This window comes from Varroa destructor, unplaced genomic scaffold (assembly GCF_002443255.2).
Source record: "Varroa destructor unplaced genomic scaffold, Vdes_3.0 BEIS01000001.1, whole genome shotgun sequence".
Classification (NCBI taxonomy): Eukaryota; Metazoa; Arthropoda; class Arachnida; order Mesostigmata; family Varroidae; genus Varroa; species Varroa destructor.
This window is the reverse complement of record NW_019211454.1, coordinates 29,247,466-29,262,234: the sequence shown is the minus strand read 5'-3', so window position 1 is coordinate 29,262,234 and position 14,769 is coordinate 29,247,466. Positions and strand designations below refer to the sequence as shown.

General features: G+C 36.5%; 1 long non-coding RNA gene across 2 annotated transcripts; it reads left to right on the top strand.

Annotated features, from left to right (window-relative positions):
* The first annotated feature begins 10 nt into the window (after positions 1 to 10).
* On the top strand, positions 11 to 10,340 carry LOC147758484 (uncharacterized). 2 transcript variants are annotated; one of them, XR_015318735.1, is made up of 3 exons: positions 3,144 to 3,598; positions 4,549 to 4,661; positions 6,728 to 10,340. It is a non-coding gene; the product is annotated as an uncharacterized LOC147758484 (long non-coding RNA). The 2 variants fall into 2 exon arrangements; XR_015318736.1 differs by lacking the exons at positions 3,144 to 3,598; positions 6,728 to 10,340 and adding an exon at positions 11 to 3,073 and having other exon boundaries at positions 4,549 to 6,569.
* Positions 10,341 to 14,769: the final 4,429 nt, after the last annotated feature.

Here is a 14,769-nt window from a genome sequence, read left to right as displayed (position 1 = left end):
GACTAGCAGTTTCTGCAGCAATTTTGCCTTTATAGCATCTCTGTAGTTCACTGGTGAATAGTTTAAGACGTCTATGGGTACAGTGAACTACAATGGGCTGCACGTGACCTGTGGGAGTTAGTTGAAGAGAACATCATTCATGTAGCCACCCGTCACGTAGGCACATATTTTAAGCGTTCATCAGATGTTATATTCTTTCGGCAGTCATTACCGGTCAACGCTACACGATTCGCTATTCGATACATATTGCCCCAACCGTGAACTATAAGTAACGCATGCTCAAGCTGTTTACGATGGACCGCAAGCATTACGCATTGTCAGTGTGCACGACGTCCAAGTTGTGCGTAGATCAGATGTGCTCCTTACCAGTAGATGCATTTTATAGTAAGAGAACTCCTTAAAAAAAGATTGAATGAAAAAGGGGAAAAAATCACATGTACATTAAACACAACAACGTCGAAAAAGAATAGGGAAAGCTCAAAAGACGTCGAGTTATTAAAAATGTATTTTTGTTTTCGAACAAAAGACAGACATTTGCAGGAGCCGAGGTAGGTGCCAAAAGAATATTTCTTATACCTCCATGTTGAAATACGTGTTCCGCTTAAACGTGTTACCACTTAGTGGGCGTAGTGTGCGCCAACAGCATATGGAACATACTGCGAAGACAGAAATGCGTTTGAGAGGCTCGTAGGATAGAAATACAATACAGGTATACTGTAAAGTCCACCATCTACTAGCAGTTAGTCAACGGAACTCAGCCGCCTTTATTAATAATGGGGTTTTAATCTAAAGAACCAAAACTCCTTAAAGTACGACCATCGTTTGGTGGCAAAGCTAACCCGTTTTTACTTTTTTTTTGACATTAAATTCAAAGTAGATCGAAAACTCGTAGCGATTTGTATGGCGTGCTTTTTGGATCATAGGACGTTCAGCCCGTAATCGCCCAATATATAATAATTAATTAAATAACTTTCCCATGTATGTTTTTGTCATATAGACGCTGGTAAGATAAATAAATGTAACTTTTGCAGGGAAAACTCCATAAAGCTTGTATCTAGCGTACAATGTTAATAGAAAATCACAATGAGCGATAGATAGTAAACAATATAGGAGTATCTTGCCTACGAGTGACGTGTTCGACGACTGTTTTGATCTCATTGGTAGGAACCAATTTGCCAGTAAACTTTGAAATGTTAGGTCTGCCCATGTAGCGTAACTTAATTAACTGGAAATATATATAGCCTTATTTTAACTAACATTAATAACGTAAATGGGATCTATCCATAAAAGCTTTTCCGTACAACTGAAGAGAAACCATGTATGTGCTTCTGTCGAATATGATAAAAATGTATTTTGTATCCATCTTGAAGCATGCCATCAAGCTTTAGAACACCTTCGTTGATAATGAACCTTGTAAAAGTCGATGGTTAGTTTGTAGAGTGTCTGTTATCACAGGTAGAAAGGCTAGAAACTAGCACCCGCTATCCGACCTGGTTGATACGATTAAAACAACAAAACCAGTGGCAGTACGAAGTCCGTTCCGGCGAGCTATTCTTTCCTTGTTGATTTTACTACTGCGGACGTTACCAGCAGCCATGCGAGCAACTCCTATAGCAAACAGATCGAAACGTAGACGCCTTGACTCGGTAGCTACACTGGGCAGGAAGCACGATAAATTAGACAGACAGCTGAAGCGGCCACAATACACAGCCATCGATACATGCGTAAATTTAAAACTGAATGTATTAGGAAAATGGTATTTGCCTATGAATATAAATGGTGTCACATCTGGTGATGAATTTGCTGGAACAGGTCTAACCTGCATTGATAGTTCAACAAAATTTTATGCAGGCATGAATGATATTGCATCGGAACAGCGTACAGTGATGTTTTATGAATCACCGTTAGTGAACTTTGAAGACAAGCTGCACCCATTATCTAGCTAGTGACAGCTCGTTGAGTCTTTAGTTCCGAGTAATCTATCCTTAACAGACTCTTTAATTCATTTTATAGGCAACGAACTAACTCCTTAATAATTGTCTTCTTCAGACGAGTTCAAGCAAAACGAACAGATGCAAATCAGGGTTATAGCAATGGTCAAAAGGCCGGTCTCTAGTGAGCTGAACTAGATTTTTATATTCCCTTTTTAGCCTAAGGATGCTCATATTTTTCGCCTTGTTCCTCACGCTAATAGTGCATTCTATTCCTTACCCTCGAATAATAACGGGAAAAATTCATGTCCAGCGTAGTAAGAAGCCCAGAAGAATGACTTCTACATTTTTTGTTCAGAAACAGCGACCACTTTAACCCTCTTTGAGGCTGTTCGTGTAAAGAGTTTTGAATGTCCTTTAATTGTTTACACTTATTGTTTTAAACCTCTGACACAGCTAAAAACACAGTTCACTCTAATTGTTTAAGGCATCATTTGAGAGTTATACTAACAATACATACTGGTACTAATCAGAATACAACGAAAAAGCAGTACGATTTCTTTGAAAAAGTCATTTATTTTTTCCATATGTCACATATATATATATACTCTAGGAGGTGATTTATTGGAAAATAAATCATGTTATGTATTTACTTATACGCTATAGTTTATTAGCCACACTGTATTGATTTATAATCAATTATTTTCGTTACGATAACAACATGTAGTAATATATTGTTTCCACTATTCTGTAACCGGGTCAATATAAACAATCTTGTTTTCGATGTATAGCATCACTTCAATTGAAGGTAACATTCGAAAAGCTCAGTACCGTTTACAGAACCGTTAAATAACGGTTCTTCAATATTAGCATGTCAACTATAGACCCATTGCTCTCCAGTATACCTACATATATGCACACTGTCAATTAATTCGACGTCATCGAAGTTTACAGATGTGTTTAGAGTACTAGTTTTCGTGCAATTGCAATATTCAAGACTTTTCCAAGTTAGCACAATAGTAAATCTGATCCATATATTTTACGTGCCGGAATACATTGCTCTACATACAGGATTTGCAACTAAGATTGCGCGTATCTTACAATTTTCAAACAATGGAGCATAACAGGTTCACGCTGAGAAGGTAAATCATCATGCGATGCATAGATCCTACACACATTCAGCGCTTTACAAATTCTTTAGAAATTGATAAGCATAACTTCTTACAATACCACTTCCGGCATTTTGAATGACAACTTGTTTGGCTAAAATTATTTATCAAAACATTTTCGTGTTTTAGAGACGTGTAGTACTCCTAAATATTCGAAATACATGTTCATTTTCTAAATTTGATACCGTAATGTTTACATTAGCAAGTTTTGATACTAATCTATGTTTGTGGATAATTCACACGACGAAAACATTCGATCGAAGACGACTTCTCGACGAAAAAGTTATGTTGCGTAGTAAAATCTAAGTATTTGTTTATTTACTCGCTTTGCTATCAGGAACACTTGTTCCGTAGGACCCTTGGATGAGGCTTATTTCATGAATTTTCGTAATAGCTACTTGTATTAAGGGTTCGGTAAAAGCATGCTTGACTATGACGTCAATTTGTGAACGTGACAGTTCTTACCGTTTTTGATGGCGGTACCGAAACTAGATGCAGGTAAGCTCAGGCATCATCGCCTCATGCTTTGTCCACATTCACGGACATTGTTTTCCGGCTAATTTTTTTGTTCATAGAACTTACCACCGCCTCGTAATTAGGATTGTATATTGAATTGATATTCTCATCTTATATATAAGATATACACAAAAGATCATTTTGTTTCTCTTGTCATTTCTGGTAATTGTCTCCTAAACAAAATGGAGAATAATGTAATTAAAGATCAGCCACAAAGTAATTTTTGTTAGCAGACACCAAACAACGATTCTTTCAATATTATTCCATATGACTGTAATCGGGTAAAAATTGAACAGGTAAAAGGAATAACGAAAAAGAGCTAACATGTCACGCTTTTCTACGAACAAAAAGACTTATTTCTAGAGATTTCTATAAGTGGCAACTTGTAAAATACTATCATGATTTCGTCGATCACGCAGATAAAATGCCAGAATAGTCAAGTTATTTTATGCCCGCTGACGATTCAGTATATATATAGATCATATTATTTTAGATACAGAAACACTAGCTACAGTAGAACACTCTATAGAAAGGTGGGAGACCTAAAGGACTCACGCCAATTCCTCGAACGAAAATTCAAGAAATATTAGTTTGATCTAAGTAAAATTACGATCATCTAAAGAGAAGGCAATCAACCTATTTTTTTTTTCTTCATTTAAACATTTTTTTTTTCAGTGAGAGATTTAGGAAAATACCTCGCCAAAGATGAAGTACTGAAGAGGCGCGCCCTCTATATGCGATTTAAACGCATAGAACTCAGTCTATTAGAAAAACTTGAGTTTTTCTAAAAATCCTCTCGCTACCGTGTGACGTGAGACAGCGTCCCATCTATCTGTTATAGATACGATAACTGCAATTTTATATCCACTGTTTATTTACTCAATTTACAATTATAATGAAGTGAATATAAATGGTTTTTTTTTGCGTTTTAGGGTACCACTACTACTGCTACTACTACTACTAGGGTACCACTAAAGAATGATCGATACTGTATTTACACAGCCCCAGAGGTCGCTCCCGATTCAAGTTCCGCCACTGACACATAGTGAGCACTTTGAGTTACTATAGAAAAGCTATATTTGTATAACCTCAAACATTACTAGCTAGCATTCAAGTTTCGCTTATGCCCGTACATACAACGGGTCAGCCTGTGTAAAAATAAAACGAGGAAACGATAATGAAGAGAGCTGTCAGGGATTCTATGCAAGATGTAAGCTTCGCACGCGCATGGATGTCAATACAAAATGAAACCGTCCTTTCGTAAATTATATGCCGGATAAGTTCTTCAGTATCTATGTTGATGAATGATGTTATTAAGACATTTCCTATCTGAAATCTATATAAAATATTTACCCAAAATAATCGTAAGCAGCATATATATTAGCAACCATAGGTCCTACCTCGATATTTTTTTCTAACTAAACATATTATAGGATGCAGCGTTTCAGGACACCGAAGCCATGCTTGCAATATTATAACTGCATAATTGAGACATAACTGCTCATTGGACTTACGGGGTCTAAAAATATATGTATGAAATATCGAAGTCACCAATGTACGAATTAACGCGTTACATATTAATATTACTAGTAAGATAAAAGGTAGAGGTGAGAAAATGATCTTAAGTATGAATGTGTATATCGTGCAAAGGCAAAATTCGATACATTTTGGCAATTTTTTAGAACGCTATTTATAACTTAATAAATGTTCTAGGTTTTACGTCACGCACAGCGTTCAGTGTTGCTTCAGACGGCCGGCTTTTAGCATCAGGCAAAGTGCGTCTACGCCCAATTTCGAATTTAGAGCATTACGTGTCTATATACAACACTTATACCTAAAACAACTTATTAATCATTAACTTCACAAACCAGATCAGTGGATGAAATGGCACAAGCGACGTTGAGTAGTAGTACGGTGAAGTACTAAACTGATGAATAGATACAGCGCTAAGTATCCATGAGTTAGGCAAAAAGCTCCTCAAACGACAACTTGGACTCATATGAGTATCGACTAGCACCTGTGCCCCCTCATCACATTACAGCTGAAAGACCGATTTGACTCTCCAAGTGCAAGTTATTTTAGTATCTTTGTATTTGTATATCAAAAGGATACTCATAATTATTAAAAAAGAAATTGCCTTGCCTGCCGTAGAACAGTAAAACTAAGATACGTAATAATAAACTAAAGGTCAAGAGCTAGAGGTCCAAGTGATACGATGATATTTCTGGCGTCCTACTTCTGTAAAACGTCAATAATATACATCTTACCGACATCTATCTGAAAAAGCAAAAATTGATGACCAAGCGTGCAGTACAATACATACGTCCTAATGACGTTCACATATAACTGCAAGTTTAATCAGAGCCGAATTCAGTGAAAATATAATTAGGACAAGTCGTAGTTTGCTGCAAAATTATTCTATAAATGGACTTCTACCACAAGGTTGCCTGCATCGAGTCCTGTGAATTCGTGGATAACGCCATGTTGCGCAATACACGAGTATTTGTCCCGCAAGTAAATACACACTCTGCGGATGATTATAGCCTTGAAAATAGACGGCGCCAGAGATGATATCCTCTCAAGTACGCATAAATTAGGACGGACACTCGCAAATCAGCATTAATCAAATTCCTGGAAAATGTCGCCTGATTGTTTTAGCTCGGAAGAAAGTTTGCTCGTTAACTCGCTGGCAACAGTGGGCGGTTTCACCTTGGCAACTAGGTCTCCGATGATTACAAAAACGTTATGTAGCAATAAACGAACAATTACTTAGATCAACTCTACGGATGATAATGTTTGGATGCTACATTGTATTGAATATATCGATGGCGGGCTTTGAACCCGCAACCGTTAGCTGTTTCAACAGGGAACTCGCTTAGCCATGCCATGACGCACGGTAGTAAACATTACACAATAAAATTCGTACTTAAGCAACCTATACTAGATATAGTGACGTAACTATTTTTAATTACGAACAATAGACTACGAAGTAGAATGTAAAACATTTTTTCAAAATCTGAAGATAGTTTTCTTTCGAGGAGATTAACTGAAAGGTAACAAAGTGTGTCGTTATTACGCGCAAGGTTCTGTAATGATCAAAAATTATTTCAGTATATCAAATATGGCGAAATCTTATCGTGTGATGAATTCTGTCACTTCGTGGAAGGTGGAGTTCGAATGCTCATTTGGACGATGGACTAAAGTTATCAGTGAAATGACGGCAATGCTGCACAAGATCACTAAGCAATAATCAACACGCATAACTAATGATTAGATAATAATTAAAAAATTAGAAGTAGTTGTAAAAAGATGTTCGGGTTTTGTGTAATTTCTTCATTGTCGACAATCAAATACATGATATCTTAACGGAATGATTTGTATCCATCAAGAAAACTTAACATAGGGTGAGATTTTCAGAAACGGCCCGTGAACAAGAAGGGTAAACTTTGAATCTGAAGTTTAACCTGTTCGTTATCAGGTTATCAAAGATATGAAAATTCCACCTGTTTGGTCGAAGGAGATCTTCGTAGACCTGCCCGAAAAGATGGTGAGAAATATGGCGGTTACCCACTCACTTGCAGCCTTTAAAGAAAACCATGTGGATAAATTAATTGAAAGAACTGTCGATTAGCCATACGTGCTCGAATGCAATGCCATATTGTCTGTCAAAGGCACGGAGCGAACAATTTTGTATAAATTGTACGAGCGATAATTGCACGAATATCTTCAAAGGGGTTGCGCTATCAGAGCTAAATTTGTAAGTTAATCAGGCGATGGGTGTTTGCCAGCAGCTTGTGCACAAACCGAACCCCTATGTCATTTTACTTCATCCAAAATCGAACTCATCTGGACTGTTGTTTGAGACGGATCAATTAATGCTGTAGGGAAACGATAACCCATTCTCTATAGACAACATGCCTATCTATTATGCTACAAAAACTCAGTGTCTGTTTGCTCGTGTGTTTGACGCAGAACAACCTCGTAAAAAAACACTTCGCATCGAACCAATTTTTTATGGATCGGAAGAGGATATCACTGGGAAGATCCATGCAAAAGATGGGGATAATTGGATGAACATTTTTGTCAGGGGAATTTCTTTTCCTCGCAAGAAACTGATCGTTTTTTCCGATTTATTCAAACGCCATTAAAAACCTGCAAAAGGTTCTATTGGCGTATTGTTTGCTTATACAGCGACAAACTGCACAGAATGGTTGCAAAATTTGATGTTCTCTTTTTTGTTTGGTCTATCGGTAATCTCTCCCCAAATAGATCATAATCGATGAAATGTCAGGTGCCTTGGTTCATGTCTTTCAAATGAAAGAGCACAATTCCTTTGAAAGTTAGTTTAGCTCCATATATCTCGGTTAATTTAATACACGAAGTCATTGACGAATATTTCTATAGATGTCGAAGAAAGCTGAGGTGAGCTACATAAGAGCTGGTAAGACTCCCGTCAAAAAAATTTCCTCCTAACAAAATGGTAACTGAATGTTTACATGGAGGTTTATATAAGAAGTTTCATTCTTGTCTTCCACCAAAAAAGTGGATTTCATCGTAAATTGAAAATATTACGATATCCCAATGGGAGTTTTCGAGTAAAAAGTGCCGCTTAAAGGCTGAAAATGGTCTGATTTTATACTCCTTATACGTTCTGATCTATTGCTCTAGGTACTATCATGCGATAGTACCTAGAGTAGTAGATCTCAATGAGCTGAATAGAAATACTTATAGTTAAAAAGAATTTCAGCGTGAAAGGAGCACAAAACTGAAAGTAGCATCTGTTTCCCTTATGTTATGATAGTGTGAAAGTCTGTTCGGAAGAAAAAAGCTATTTTGTGACCAGCGTCAATTGAAAAGTTTAGGCGCCTTTTTTTTGGTATTACACTTTTGTATTTTGTAGAACATTTTAGTAGTACAACTTTCTTCTAGAATGTTCTCGGAAATATCACCAGAACGTTTCTTAAGGTACCACTTGGTTAGTATCATTCTTCATACCAATCTCCATGAATCTCAACGAGCCGAATAGAAATGCAATACGTCTGCCTGTACCTAAAATTACTGTATCAACATAGAAGTCTATGTAGGGGTCGTCCCTAGTACCAATCAAAGGCTCTCAATGAACTGAATCAAAATGCGATATATGCTCGTGTACTTAAATTTTAGTTTTTGCTACGAAAGGACCATTGGAGGATGAAAACTTGACATGGCATATTTATTGAGAAATTTTTCTTGTCGTCCATCAGTAGAATCCTTACGAACTCAATAATATTGTAACACATCTCTCTATAAATCAAATAAATGTTTCTTTAAGTTCCGTTAATTATTTTTAGCACGAAATATCAAAAATATGTAAATGTTTATCATAAAAAATAAGAAACATTTTCAAACTTTGGCGACATGCAACAAAATCATCATGAAGTCCTTATTACATTGTTATTTTTTGAAGACCTGCAACTACTTACTGTAAAACAAGAGAAGGTAAAAAATCTTTAACTTTTAATTACGTTTGACATAATGTGCGTCAATAGATCTCACGAAACATTTTTAAAAAATGTTTGAACCTCGGTTAAGTTCTACGGACGTAATCAATACGTTAATTGACTCTATCAGTGGCAACGTCTATTAAAACACGCCTTAGAGGTCGGTCGACGACTGATCCTGTTTATATTTATGCCAGAAACAAAGATAACCAATCAGCACTAAAACAGTCCAGGAGTAACATTGTAATAACGTATCGAGAGCCAACATATCGCGAGCGAAAAAAATCTCGGGCTGGTTGAGTCTCCTGAACGGCCTAAAAAAATAATTACAAAAGAATGATGGGTTAGGCGGAGCATGGGGCATGATGCAACGGTATAACTGTTATATATTTAATATAGTTTATGTTAGGCCGGGCGTAACATCAACGGATCAGATAAACTGATGACAACACAGGCGCGAGGAAAAGCCTCAGTTAATAGCCTCCTAATAACTAATGTCATATATTTATTTTATAAGCATATTTTTACTCACAGTTGCGATATGGGATGTAAAATATTATTATCGTTAAACAAATCGCGTCCGCCGATTTCATTAATCGGTTGCGCGATTCCATCGTTAAGACCCAGCGCCTGTAAGTGTTTCACTTACTTCATCAGAGTACCTAACGTAGTGTCCCTGCACGTATTTATGAGTATATACTATGTAGGGCTCAATAAAAAATTCTCAGTGCTATCGTATTGAGATCGCAAATGAATCTATGAAAAGGATCCGAAAGCAATTTATTTGAATAGGTCTCTTAATTCTAAACTGTTTTAATTATTTGAAATTTTCGATCCTAGGGGCTTGTGTTTGACTATAATATTCTCTTAATATATACACCACGGGCTTTTCATTTTGATAGCATTTGACGGTTTGCAGTACGTATGCCAAGTACATACGACTGAGACGACAATACTGATCCTATAAAAAAAGGTTTTGCTTCTGCAAGACAGGAACAATAAGATTTATTTTAAAATCTCTGTCATGTTCAAATTACTTTTCATTCATCATCACGTTCAACTATTCTGACAAGCAAGACCTATCAACTAAGAGGAGCTTTTTAGCAGCCGAGCTCTAAAGTTACTTTTGAAATAAAGTGATCTTCAGGTATTGGAGCTTCTATAGCTTAATCGATGCGTAAATATTGTGGAGTCTAGACTTGTGAAGACGTGTCGTAATTAATCAGTGGTAAAAACCGCCGCTGGAAGTATGCAGTCTACAATACAAATAAATTTGCATTGGTTATGTTCAATCATAGTGTCAGCTAGGTAAATAGGGCCTCCTTCTTTCCGAATAATCTACAATCTCACAATAAAGGCATTAAAAAGCTATGGTTACATCCAAAAAATGTCCAATCATAAGCTTCCGTCGATTGTATTTTTGGTGAGATGATTTCCGAAAGATTTTGAAAGCGCGATATGACAAGATACTTGTGACTATTTTCAATTACAATGTAAAGATGAGGGCATTAAAATGTGAATTGAATGAAGCCGACAAGGATAAGCAATACATTAGATATTTCAAAATAATAATTATGTTATCTTCGTTGGCTAGCTCTCACGTTATTGTGTACTAACTTTTTCTTAATGGTCTTTGGTGTGTAATTCCAAAACTTGACAAACATGGATGAGAAATAATTTACTTGCTACCAATCGGCACTACACAAATCCGATTATACATGTTCTAAGATGCTACCGTAAAGGCATTGAGCGTAATTAATCTAGGCATCATAAGGCTCTAGATCTTTTTCTTCTTCCTTCTCTCTCTAACCGCAACAGATTAAAGGACATATGACGATGCAACATGGTGTATTTATTAGATTTCGCTAAAGGCTTTAGGAGGCTATGTTGTTGTTTCTGATATTCCACCAAACTCAAAGATGGCTTGCAAATCCCTGTTTGCAATCATTTTAATCTCGTCGATGCAAATCAAATTTGCTGGATGGACTTGGCTCATGTATTGTACTACGAACGAAGATTGATTTAAATCGCTAAGACGGCGGAATGTGTAGGTCTTACTTACACCTTATTTACTTTTTTTTTTATAACTAACTTACAACCTGATTCGGTCTCTAGTTGACAATTTATGGTTTTTCGCTTACTTGCACCGTCGTCCATTTACTGAGCAATTGCATTTAACTACCTACTGTATCATTATCTCCATACCTGTTATACGTTTACATGGAAGCTCTTTTAGCTCTTTTTCGTGTGAAGCAGATTTAGGTGCTCCTACAAGTTTAGCACACTTTCTTAGTTGGCTAATTATTGTTATAAAATCTTAAGTACTTTTCCTTCAAATACGATCACTACAAAAATATAGCTAAAACCTATCAACTGATATAACAACAGAGCTCTTTGTTAATCGCAACAGTACCCGTTTGCCCGTGCCTAGTAATGTTCATTATACTTTCTCCCAATGTAATATATTGCAATTACATGAGTCAAACAAGAGATGAAGGACGTTACAGTATTTCAAAGATAATGTCAGCAATGAAATAAAGCTCATTAATGACCTCGAGTTTAAATAAATTTCATTTGCCTTTCCCCTTGGAGTGCTCGAGAAACAAACTTGCTAGCATGAAGGCACAAAAGAGAAAGTAAAAGCAACTAATTGTGGAGGCCACTAACGGAAATCTAGGTCGCAGAGCTTTTTCTGGAGATACCGTGCTTATAGTTACACAACCGACTCCCCCCTAAAATAAAACAATATCATTACCGTTAACAATGGCAATAAGCATATTTGCAATTCACACCCGTAGACGGATACATATAACTTGTATGTTCAACAGCAACAACATTGTGCACCAAATGAAATTAATTATTGAACGTGCTTTCAGTATTGATAGTGTAATGATACTGCTCCTAAAGCAACGAGCCCAATAGTCATACCGGGAGGTGTTGCTCGCTAATAAAAAGAAGATATATATGTAGTGCCCTAATTTAGCGTTGGTACACTGGCCTGTTCTACTGAAGTTGAGGCACGTTCACGGACCAGCGAAAGCGCCTAGCTAAAAATACCCAAGGAAACATGTGGATTCGAAAGTTCTACTTAATAGGCAGTCTTTATCTCTCATAAAACAATATTCGATAAAAGATTAGTTTGTAGAACGGGACAAATAATTTGCTCACGCAAATTGAGTTGCTGTCTGTCTTCTTGTCTTGAATAGATTACGTTACATCGTATCCAGATCAGACGTTGTCAGTGAATTCTGAAGTGCCCATGATTGCGCCGTTCTTCTCCTAGTTGCTGCTACTTGCTGGGAAGAATTTTATTTGACGATGCAGGATCACGTCAAAGGCAACAACGATAATAAAATTGACCTTGGATCTTTGGTACTAATAATTAAAATAAACGCAAGAACCCAGATGATTCGGCTATGAAACGAGAGAATGGCATTTGCAAATTGAATAAGTTCTGTGCTACAGGCCAAGTTTTGCAATTAAAGATGATAGTAGCTTATTGTACCACTGTCAGGCAGTGATTCTGTCATAATTTTTAGTGAACAAAGAAAGATTCATATTGGGTTATGTATAATGGTAGTAAAAATGTAGCAAATAATTATTAATCATTGGGCTTAACGAACTTATTATTTTGGTCCTTACACATGTGTCCTCCCATCCATAACCTTCTGAGAAATCAACTCTCTAGATATTTTTGTACCTATCCTTACTGTTGCATATCTGACTATCTAACCACTGGGACTGCTAGTGAAAGCTTAAGCATGCGGCACATAACCTATGCGAACATCACAATTAAAAATAGGCATGAAAAATGTACTCGCAAAAAATGTTGGGAACAAATTTTTAATGTTAGTATCTAGCCAATCGTATGAGTATAGTGGACCTAACGAAACATGTCGCATTTTTTTTTGAATGAGACACCTTTCTATTTGTATCGCCGTAGCTGAGATAATTATAGAGCTGCTATACAAGCTTATATTATAGTTATAAAAACCGCCTTTTATCGTAGTAGCAATAGAAGTTAGAACAGAAAAATATTATTTTCGATAACTTATGATTAAAGTTTGTGAAAACTTTTCCTTACCTCAACTACTAACTAGGTGTTCACAATTTTGGAATACTTAATACTCAGGGCTAACGATCTACAGGCCACATACATACGACCGACCACACTAGCGATGGAATGCGTCTCCGGCAAGGTCATTTATATCTTAAATAAATTAGTAAAATAGGGGATCGAACGACTTGTTCCACCATGATATGTACGATGACTACATAAATAATCGTGACTCTACAATATTACTGATTTCTACATTATACACAGCGTCTTCTTATATGTAGCTTTATTTAGAAGAGGAAACTACATACCTATTTCTAGGTTGATTAGAACAAGAACTGTCGGCCGACGTTTGCTGAATTCTTGTGACTTCTGCCATACGTCAAACTCCGTTAGTAAGCCAGCGATCAGGTGATGGTAGTTTGTTGCAGGGTGGTATCAGGGTTAGTGGACATGGATGCATCATCAATCGTTTGATACAGCATGGACAGATCAGCAGTTGAGGTGGCGAAAGAAAAGTTCCTTTTTTTGATAGGGTGGCTATTGCAACGAGAACTACACGAAACTAAAGCAATATTAATTGTTTAGACTAACGATTACTGTAATCGCTGGTATTCTCCATTTAGTGAATGAAAATGTATAAAATGAACGCGATCAAACGATATCGTCGAAAATGGCATCAGAAATTGATTATCTCTGTGTAAGATTGATGCTAATCTTTTCTAGTGTATTTTTATTCTAGTGAATGAGGAAACCCTCGCTACTCTTAAAGGCTCCGAGAACATCTATCAATAATAACCATCCGATGTGTGCCTCAATTCTCTAGTAATCATAGTGTGCACATACTCATTAGCCACTTTTGCTTTTTTACGCATTTAAAAATACCTATAAACCAGACAATTATATCTTATACAGACTCAACAGTTCTCTGAACTTCTTCTGTAGAATAGATTCTAGATAAATAAATTGGTCCATCGATACTTACCAACGGCGCATTATGCGCGCAATACACGGTTCCTCTTCAGCTATTAAATTCCGTACATAATGGAAAAATGTATACAAATCTAGAAGTATTTAATCAAAATGTGGAACCCCTTAGGTACGCGTTGATATCCCAATGCGAGTTATTATAACTACTGCTTACTAAACGCATATAATTAAAAATTACTCTCTTAAAATAATACAATACGGGATTAAGCTGCAGGGTCAAGAGGATTGGTTCATCTACGACAATTCACTATTGAGCTCTGCTAAAGAACACCCACGCTCTAGACCGTCTTGCGGATTGAGACTATGACTTCATTTTCAATTTTTCACACCTACTGGCAACCCGGCACAATGGTACTCCTTGATGATTTTAAAGGAAAGATAAGTAAACAATTAGATATATGCAACGGTTTTCCATATCGATGAGAACCATGTCTATAACACTTCAGTAGGAGTTAAACATTTTATGTTAGTTCATGCTAGGGTTCTCTGATACGACCTAATGTTCACAACTGTATTGTTGTGGACTATTTATTGCGGGTCCCATGAAAATTCCATATTCAGAATTTAATGAGCTGGTCAAGCTTATAAATTATTTGTACTTGGCATAGCTTATTGTCAAATACGTC